Source organism: Cavia porcellus, unplaced genomic scaffold, assembly GCF_034190915.1.
Source record: "Cavia porcellus strain 051 isolate PalLab524CR breed Dunkin Hartley unplaced genomic scaffold, mCavPor4.1 scaffold_13, whole genome shotgun sequence".
Taxonomy (NCBI): Eukaryota; Metazoa; Chordata; class Mammalia; order Rodentia; family Caviidae; genus Cavia; species Cavia porcellus.
The window spans coordinates 30,204,571-30,215,193 of NW_026947496.1; the positions used below are offsets into that span (position 1 = coordinate 30,204,571).

Consider the following 10,623-nt stretch of genomic DNA (forward strand, 5'->3'; position numbering starts at 1 on the left):
GTTCACATTTTCTTTGAGGAATGTACTTAAAAAGAGAAGTGTTCATTGCTTTTTGGTGGTGGTAGTGTGTTTTTTGGGTTTTTTTTTTTTTTTTTTTTTTGTACTGGGGATCGAACTCATGAGCCTCATCCTCAAAATGATTTGAGAAAAATACAAAGTAGCAGAAACCGGAGACAGAAAAACAGAGTTCAAAAATTAGTTCTGCACTTATATTTGGCCAAGTCACTTCTTTCAGTAATAGATTACCACTGTTTGCTGATTGTGATAATAACATTGCACTTCTACAAATAAAATGACAATATAAAATGAAAGAGTCCTTATTTTCAAGAGATATAAATTTAAGGTGTTAAAAAAACCAGTACAAGGCTTGGTGTGGAGCATGCCTATAACCCCAGCACATGAGTGACTGAGGCAGGAGGACTGCCTTGAGTTCAAGGCCAAAAAGCATGGGCTACATAGTGAGTTCAAAGTTACCTTCGACACCATAAGGAGACCCTGTCTCAAAAAGACAAAAAAAGAAAAAAAAAAAAAAACCCAACCCCTCCATTCCCTCCCCGCAAAACAATACAGAGTTAAGAAAAGTGAAGAAAGAATTTTGGGAAATGAGATCCAAATAAAAGATATGGGCAAATCTTCAGAAAGTGATCCTAATGAACTAGCGATTAGTGATTTCCATACATGGAATTTAAAATAATGGTCATAAAGATGGTTACGGAGGTCAGGAGAGCAAGTAAGAACAAAGTGAGAATTTCAGCAAAACAATGGGAAATATACTCCACCACCAAAGAGAAACCAGAACTGAAGAACCCAATAAATGAACCCAATAAATGACCCAATAACAAGCGAGCAGAGGTTCAACGGTTGACTTACATATATACAATACAGATCCAAAAACCTGAGCACAGATCACTGGAAATTGTGCATCACACAGAAGCAAAAGATAAATACTGAAGATAGATTACAGATGTGATGCAACCAATTGAGATTGATACCCCAGTATACCACTTTTGATAATGGAAAGAACATCCTGACAGAAAATTAATAATGGACTTGAACAATGCTGTCGTTGTTACAGACATACACAGAACTTTTTAGACAGTGGGAAGAACACACATTCTCAACTCCCACAGAATATTCTCCAGAATAGATCAGATGTTAGGCCACAAAACAAATCTTAACAAATTCAAAAAGATAGAAAGCATACCTATATGTCTTTTCTTTCTCAACTGTTATGGGATAAAACTAGAAATCAGTAACATTTAAAAAAATGAAAAAAATCACAGATACATGGAAACCGTATAATGTAATCTTGAACAACCATTTAGCCAAAGAGAGAATCAAAAGAGAATTTTAAAAATCCCCAGACAAAAGCACAACAAAACTTATGGGATACATACTTATAGAATACAGCAAAAACAATATTAAATAGGAAATTTATAGTTAAACAGTAATACCATGGTTCACAAAAGCTTCTGTTCATGAAGCATCTGGAAAAATTTTGGTCCTGCTCTTTAATTCCAGGTTGCGTGATAAACCCAAACACAGCCATCTTCTCTGCTCTGACACATGATCATGGCTTCCTCTAGTTAAGAGCGAGGTTGCAGACAGATCTGTGCTCACTTGGAGATTCCTCAAAAAACTGGGACTAGAGGTCCCATTCAACCCAACTACTCTCTTTCTGGATATCTTCCCAAAAGAATTAAAAAACATCATACCACAGCAATATATGTGCAACCATGTAGATAGCAGCACAACTTGTAATAGCCAGATCTTTACAACAGATGCTGCAGAAAAAAAAAGATCATGAAAGACTACTATGATAAGTATACTATATGTAAATAAGGGGATAGCCAAGAAAAAATGACTGAATTCCTAGAAAAGTACAACCTGCCAAGTCTGAATCAAGAAATAGAAAGTCAGAACAGAACAATAACAAAGGGGGCTAAAGAAATAACCAAAACTATCAAAGAAAATCTCACAACTAGGTAGATTCAGAGATGATTTCTGTGAGTAAAAAAATGTTAATACAAATCCTTTCTAAATTATTCCAAGAAACAGGAGTGCAGAGAATATGTCCAAATTAATTTTATTAAGTCAGCATCACTCTGATACCAAAGGCATGCAAAGATACCTCAGCAAAACATAATACAAAGAAAACACTTAAAACACTACAAATTAATAATTTAAAAAATTTGACAAAGTTTAGCATTCATTTATCCATTCAAATTCAGCAAAATAGGCATAAAAGAAAATCACCTCCACACAATAAAGGCCACTTATGAAAAGAAATAGCTGGGGCTGGAGATTTAACTCTGGGGCATAAGCACCTGCCTTGCAGGCAGTCGTGAGTTTGATCCCCGGTACAGATAAAAAGACACACAAAAAAGCAATAGCTGACATCATAATCAATGTGAGAAGTTGGAAAGCTTTTCTTTTAAGAGTTTGTACAAAGCAGATGACCATTCTCTCTAATTCTGTTCAACATGGTATCAGAAATGCTAAGCAATCAGGTAAGAATCAAACATAAAGGGTATCTAAACAGAAAAAAAAGGACTAAAAAATCTATTCACAAATGTTATGTGGAAAATCCCCAAAACTCCACCATAAATCTATTAGAACTAATATATTCAATACAGTTTCAGAGTATAAAACCAATGTATAAAATCAGTTGTGTTTTTATGCTTGCAAAATCTATCTGAAAAATTATCAAGAAAATAATCCTATCTAAAATTGTTACCAAAAAACGCTATTAAATTATTGAGGAGCAAAGTTAACCAAATAAGTGAAAACTATGAAACACTGATGAAAGAAGTGGAAGACACAAATTAATGGGAAGATACTTATAGATTATAATAACTAATATTGTGAAAATGTCCTATTAAAATGATCCATAAATTAAATGAATCCATATAAAAATTTTAATGACATTCTAAAATTCATATAGAACCACAAAAGACCCCAAATAGCTAAAGGAATTTTGAAAAAGAGCAAAGTTGGAAGCATAATCCCGCTCAACTTCAAAATGTACTCAAAACTACAGTGAGCAGAACAGTATGGTAGTGATATATCACTAGAATAGAATAAATTTTTAAAAAATATTCAGTCAATTAATTTTTCACAAAGATACCAAAAATACATAACAAAGAAAGGATAGTCTCCACAACAAGTGGTGTTGAAAAAATTGGGCATTTATATACAAAAGAATGGCATTAGATCCTTATCTCACATGCAAACAAATCAACTAAAATGGATTAAATATCGAAATATAACACTTGCAAAGTTCCTCGAAAGAAAAAACTTAGAGGAAAACCTCCTTAAAACTGGACATGGCAATAATTTTTTGAGCAAGAGACTAAAAACTCGGGGAATCGAAGCAGCAATAGAAAAATAGAATTACAACAAACAAAATATGCACAGCAAAGGAATCAATCAGCCGTGTGGAACATGGGGAACATATTTGCAAACTATGTACTTCATAAAGGTTAATACCAAAATGAGTAGTGAGACACACACACAACACAATAGCAAAACAAGCAAACACAAACCCAGAAACAAATAAGAAATTTGATTTAAAAACAACAAAAGAATTGAATAGACATTTTACAAAGAAGACAAATGGCCAAAAAGTATGAAAAAATGCCTCGGGTCACAAATCATTGCGAAAATGCAAGTCAAAACCTACAATGAACTAACATTTCACCCCTGGGTTTCCTGCTATCAAAAAGATAAAACATGCTTTGGTAAGAATCTGGAAATAAGAAACACCTGTACACAGATGCAGGAATGCAAATTAGCAGAACACGTGTGGCAAATAACATGGAGGCTCCTAAAAGTAAAATTAAACTACGATAGGATGCAGCAATCCTGCTCTATGGTGTTCAGCCAAATAAATAAAGTCAAGATCCCTGAAGGATATTTGCAGCCCTGTTTATTGACAAATTATTCACAATAACTAAGAAACCAGCCAAAGTGTCAACCAACGGATTAATAAAGCAACGTACCATGGAATGTTACTTGCCCTTAAAAATGGAGATCTTGACATTTCCAACTATGTGGATGATTCTTTTCTGCACGTGTCTCAAGCACAAGACAGAACCTAGAATTCCACGTGAGGTTTACACACGTTCACTACTAGACACACTATTTGCGTCTCCTTGGTGCCTCAAAGCACTCTGAAGCACAAGGTCTACAGCGAGACGTTTTGCAAACGTAGCTTAGGTTAGCAGACAGACTTCCGGAAGGTCAGGGACCCGGTCCCGGCCTGTTTAGGCTCTTCTCCTCTACACACTGTCTACTTTCAGGACCCAGGCAGGTGGCAGAGGGACGCTCGGGATGCATGCCCGTGTGGGCCACTCCCCACGGACAGCCGCGCGTTCTGCTCCCCACAGTACTCTGCGCGGTCCCGCCGGCTCTGCAGAGGAACAGCAGAGGGCTCGCCGCGATCCCCGTCTGCAGAGATTGTGCTGTCATTCTGCAGCGGCCGGGGCCCCAGCCTGCGTCCGGACGCGGAGGGCACCGGCGTCTTTCGGCCGGCGTGAGACCTGGCCACTTCGCCATGTCCCGCACAATCACAGTCCCAGGGTACAGCGCAGCGCCGGGGCTCCGCGCTCTCTGTGACCCGCGCTCCTGTGACCCAGCCGCAGGGGCCAAGGTCCCCCAGAGAGCCATGTACGCAGTGACCGGAAGGTGCGTCTAAATGCTCCAGTGGCGCAATCGGTTAGCGCGCGGTACTTATATAGCAGTATGTGCGAGCAATGCCGAGGTTGTGAGTTCGAGCCTCACCTGGAGCATGTTTTTTACCCGAAATGCAGATTTTTGGACTATCAGATGTATGACGTCACCATGCTTTGCCACCGTCAGTATGTTTGAGGTTTTATGCGTTTACTCCAAAGAGAGTCCTTTGCCCGTTTGGAAATCAATAATTGACACGTGATTCCACTGTGCTGCCAAGACTTTCTTTCTCGCTGGTCAATTCCCGCTCAAACAGATGTCAGATAAAGGATATCTGACCTCACTTCCTTTATCCCCGTTTTGCTTTTGTTCTTATGTTTTCTTGGAGAGTCTTGGGCAGATATTTAATAAATGCTAAGTAGCTTCCCCGACACGTTAAGCATTGAACTTTACTTAAGAGATCACAAAGGTGGGAATTGAATTGTCCAGGGTTCTTGTTTGATTTAAAGGTCTGACCTGGGGGCGAGGGCGGTATTATTGATACATTACTGTATCTGACAGTAGCTTTGCTTTGAATAAACTCAAAACAAGAAGCTAAAAGCCACACAATAGGGATGGTGGCATGAGTGTGGCAAGAATCTGTCTTTCCACCTTTGGAAACCCTGCAACCAACCTTAGAATGCCAGATTTCTTAGAGTAAAAAGCATAGTTATTATAATAAACAGTAATAATGTAATGTTCAGATATGTTCGGGCCACAATGTATACACAGTGTATACACAATTAACTCATGGGGGAATAGGTGTGGCAGGTAATTTCCTGTACTTTGCAGTGAGCACTGCAATATTTAGCAACAGGGACATCCCTGCTCATCAGGACAAAGGGGCTGATAATTGCATAACTAGGTATTAGAAATATTTCAATATTTACTGTTATAGAACTATGTGGCAAGAAAGAAAATGAAATCTGCCCAATAAAAGGAAACATGTCATGAGAATGAGAGTACCTTCTGTCTGCAATACCTGTGTCCTCAGTGCGATCCCAAGCTACAACCACTCTGTAGAGAAAGTTCAAACCGCCCTGTCTTCCTTTCTTTTGGATCTTTAATTTTCTGATAAACTACAACTTGCTCCACTGTACCACAACAGTTAGTAGAGTCAACTAATCAGAAATTGGAACGTATGTTGGGTATTGTATTTTACCATCTAGGCAAACAGGTTGCTTTTCCTCTATCTCATGGCTCTTTGTGATCCCGTCTTCCAGAATCTCATGTGCTGGAGAAGGGTAAGCTTTCCCTCTGCATAAACATCAGCTTTCCATCAGCATAAATATAAACAGCCTATCTTCCAGGTTTACAAACAATGCCAGCCCAGAAGTCAGAGCTATTCTAAGTACTCTCATTCTTATGATACATTTCCTTTTCTTTTATTGGGCAGATTTCTTTTTACAGCCATTATGTAGAAATAAAGAAAACATAGACAATGAATACTTCATAAAGGTTAAAGAAGTTAAATGAAGTTCAAGTGACTTACTTTTTATTGTTATTGTTGAGTGTCCTTTTGGTGGCACATCCAAGAAAACATCAGCAAAGGTAAAGTAAATTTTACCCTATGGTTTTCCTCTATAGTTTCTCCTAGGATTTATATAATTTTAATTTAATTCATTTTGAATTACATTCTCCAGAGGGCAGATGTAAGATAAAGTCTAACTTCATTCTTTTGCAGATATCTAGTATGCAAACCCATCACAGAGGTTTGACCCAGAGGTGAAGGAGTAAATGCTTTCCCTTTGATCTACTCTCACCTCTGGAATATATGATGAGTGACCACTTCCAGGACTAGAAAGTGAGAGTAGAGGTTTTAAAAAAGGAGAAGAGTGAGTCGTGATGCCTAGATGTATTGCTTTAAGTTCTTCCTGGCTCTGGGAACTTGCCACACTTTTCCCTTCCAGGCAGGATACAGTGCTCCCAGCAGATGACGATTAGGCTATTTCTCTTTATAGATTTAGGAGGGGAATTCCTACTGTTTTGCTATGCTTTCTGAGGGTTATGGTCAGTACAATGCAAAGATCCTGCTTCAAGGGACAAGCAATTCATCTAGTTTCTGCAATCTATGGGAGGACACCCAGCCCTTCCAACATCTCTTGTACTGCTCTTGGTCTGTGAGCTCCAAGCCAAGGGGTATAAAAGATCTCTCATCTCCTTTCTGGATCAGACATTATAGTTCACTTTGAAGGATTTTTCTGGCCAAAGAAGCATCAAAAATATTCAACCCAAGGATGTCGTGATAGAAATCATACTTAAGTATTTCCCTGAGTAGACTAGTTATTAGTCCTTATCTCCCATCTCCAATCCACCCTTTTATATTCTGTCGTGTGATGCTAGGGATGGGGGTATTAAAAGCATGTTGTCAGTCTGCCAATCACACTCTGATAAGAGGAAGCCATGGAATGATCTGGGAGAGAGCTGAAGATTCCTGCACTGCAGTGGCAGGTGGCTCCACTGGACAGCTATTCCAGCACCTGTAGAAGTGGCTCCCCATATTATTCTCAAGAGGCATGTGTAGTCACTTTACCACTGCTGTTCAAAATACCCAACATGCACCACTTAAAAGTGGAGAGATTTATTTTGACTCTTGGTTTCAGAGAGTTCATTTCGTGGTCTCTTGGTTCCAATGCAGAAATGGCACAGCAGAAGGTACTGGTGGAGGATAACTGTTATTCTATGGCAGACAGGAAGCAGTGGTAACAAGAGAAGGAGCCAGAGAAAAGAACACATCTTTTCAGGTCATGTCCCCCAGTGAGTCACCTTCAACCAGGTCCTGCCTCCTAACAGCACATTTACTTACTGAATTCACCAATGAATGAATCCACTGATGACTATGTCTCAATGATCCAATAACTTTCTAAGCATGTGAGATGTTTTTAGGGACATTTTAAACCTAGCCCTAATATGTTGTCCCTTGCCCCCTGCCCAAAATTCATCTCTATCTCATCTAAAATGTATTTAATCCATCTTTATGAGTTCCAAAGTAATGACAGTTCAATCATTATTGAAAATTCCCATTCCAAAATCTCCTCTGAGGTTCAAGGCAAACTATTAGCTGTGAATGCCTATAAAAACCAAAAAAAGCAAGCTAGATATTTCTAACATATAGTGGTCAGGGATAAACATTCCCATTCCAGAATGGAAGAATAGTAGAGTAGAAATGAATTCAAACTAAGCAAGACTAAAACCCCAAAGGGCAAATATTAAATCCTGTAAATTTGTATGTCCAGTGCCGTGTACAAGTTGTGAGAGATATGAGCTCCAAAGAGCTTAGATATCCACCTTTTTATAGCGTTGCCATTTGTAGCCATCTGACCCCTCTTAAGCTACTTCATACCTGTGATTTTCTTTAGCAGATGTTCCATGTTCTTGACATCTTAAAATTTCTGGTGTCTCAATTGCACTTTTGGCTTCATTCACACAGCTTCTTGCTCTTCTCTCTCACTTGCTCTATGCTGGGTCTTCCAAATCTTCCTTTGAATTCTGAGTGGAAACCTCCAAACCCCACAATTCTTGCATTATCATGCTAGTAAAATCAGCATCAAGTGGATGGTGCAAAGTTCTGCTGCCAGTTAGTCAGGCTCATTGGGCTATGAATTCAATAGCTTTTCAGTGATTGGATATAGCTGAGCATGGTAAAATAAATTCTGGGGAACCAAATCCCTATGATGCCATTCTTGAGTATGATTCCCAGCCTGCAATAGCTGGGGTCTTGTGGTTCCTGAGACGTCCTTAAGGCACCCTTCTTTTTGGCTTTTTAAAAATACTTGGTTTCTTTTTAATGGTACTAATCTCTTTAGCAGTTGTACCTCCTTTGGCCTCAACTTTACACTCATTTCCTTCTGGGACAAAACTTAAGATTCTCACATTTTTTCTGCTCTGCCTTTTGCCCTGGATTCTCACTATAAATCTTACTAAAAGAATATAACAGTATCCATGCAACAGCCAAATGTTAGACTATCTTGAAATTTCTTTCAGAGTAATTAGTCCCCTAACCTTAAGGTTAGTCTCCAACAGTCTCAAGATGTGAGCAAAATGTAGTCAAATATTTTGCCAGAGTATAACATATATGGCCTGTAGTCCAAATGCCAGTGGAGTCCTTTTGCTAACTAAAATTTTCTGAATCTGGCCTTTACTGTCTACATTCCTACCAACATTTTGGTTCTCTAAGATGCAAATACAGTCACCCACTAAGGGGGCCAGGAATTTAGCTCAGTGGCATAAGTGCCTGCCTGGCAAATGTGAGGTCATGAGTTCCATTCCTGGTCCATAAAAAAAAAAATCACCATTAAGCTCTGCTTATAGCATTGCAGAGCTTCTGTACTTTGTATCTTCAAACCTTTCTGAACTTCTCCCATGAACCTACTCCAGAAGGTTCTATACCTCATGGTTGGATGCAGTCACAGGAATGGTCCCACACCTAATACTGAATTCTGCATCTGTTATTTCCCCATAGCTAAGCCAGAATACCTTGACATGTGTGAACTGATGGAGGATATGTTTATTTGAGGGAGGGAGAGAGAAAGAGAGAGAGAGATACTTTGCAGGTCATACCTTCAGTGATGCACTTTCAAAAAGGCCTCACTTTCTAATAGTATTTTATATACTGAATTCATCAATGCCAGCACTAGCAAGCAGCTCCTCTTCAGTAAGGTCTGGAATTTCAGCTTGAGGTGCTTGTGCTCTAACTTTGTGTCTCATCTCCAGCCTTTTCTTTCCTTCAATCCTAGAAGGCTGCCATGCAGGAGGCAGGAGGGCTATTAAACTCACTCAAATAACTGGAATATTTGTAATGTCCTTATTGGATCCTGGTAAGTGAACACAGTGAAACTAACTCCATAAATGTGCAAATATAGTGCCTATTTTGTACATTATATCACTTCTGGCTCCATTTCTGTCAGCCTGTACCCAGTCTTGAATTGTTGGTGTTTCCGTGCCCCCTCGTCCTACTGCCTAGGTCATGCTGGAAAGAGTGAGACTAAAAAGCAGTTGGGCAGGCATGGGAAGTTAGTAGTTTGGGAATTTCAGGGTGAAATTATAAATAAATTTCTCAGCAACAGATTTGTTCTGTTTTAAAATGTTATTGGGATTTTTTTCAATATGCTAAAATTTTGAAGGAGAACCAAATAAAAAAGTAACCCAACATGATTATATTTGAAATACACTCTCAGTCTTGGGCAGATGGTGGTAAGTAGAATTACCAGCTACTTGTGAAATATCTTATATGGCTTTTTGATCATGGTATATACAAAGAAATTCAAGATTTATTTCATTTTATTTTATTTCTCTCTCTTTTTTTTCCCTTTCAGACAGTGTCTTGTTACATAGTTCAGACTGGTCTTGAACTCACTATGTAGCCCAGGTTGGCCTTGAATTCATGTCAACTCTCCTGTCTCAGCCTTGCAAGAGCTGTTATTACAGACATGTGCCACCATACTTACACAAGAATAATTTCAGATATGTTATGTAATGGAAGAAATGAGCAAATGTGCTTAACTTTTAGGAAATAAGGAGTCATAAAAGGAAGAAGAAATGTATAAATGTGGAATGAAGGCATGTAACAAATGTAAAAGAGAAACCAATTGGGATGGATTACATTTAGAGCTACATATGTGAAGTCACATTAAAAAAATAGGTGAATATGTGTATCTATGCTTATATACATAATGACCTGGATGTTTATATCCATAAAGTACATGCATTTTTTATGTTTGTGAGTGATACTAACCACGATCAGAGGAATAAGCATGCTCATTGTTTTCAAGGTGTGCACTGTTTGCCACTGGGAAAACCCAGGAATCCTCAGAGAAACAGCCAATATAAGAAATGAGGCAAGATAACCACAAGATATGTCTAGAAGTCTCATTTCAGAAAGCAAAGAAGTACTAGAACCAAATCAAATACACA

At 38.6% G+C, this 10,623-nt stretch overlaps 1 non-coding gene and 1 pseudogene across 1 annotated transcript; both read left to right on the forward strand.

Moving 5' to 3' along the window:
- The first annotated feature begins 4,698 nt into the window (after positions 1–4,698).
- Positions 4,699–4,790, forward strand: Trnai-uau (transfer RNA isoleucine (anticodon UAU)). Its single transcript is given in 2 exon segments — positions 4,699–4,736; positions 4,755–4,790. It is a non-coding gene; the product is annotated as a tRNA-Ile (tRNA).
- A 621-nt stretch (positions 4,791–5,411) lies between these two features.
- Cavporv1r-ps607 (vomeronasal 1 receptor cavPorV1R-ps607 pseudogene) lies at positions 5,412–6,186 on the forward strand (annotated as a pseudogene).
- The last annotated feature ends 4,437 nt before the right edge of the window (positions 6,187–10,623 follow it).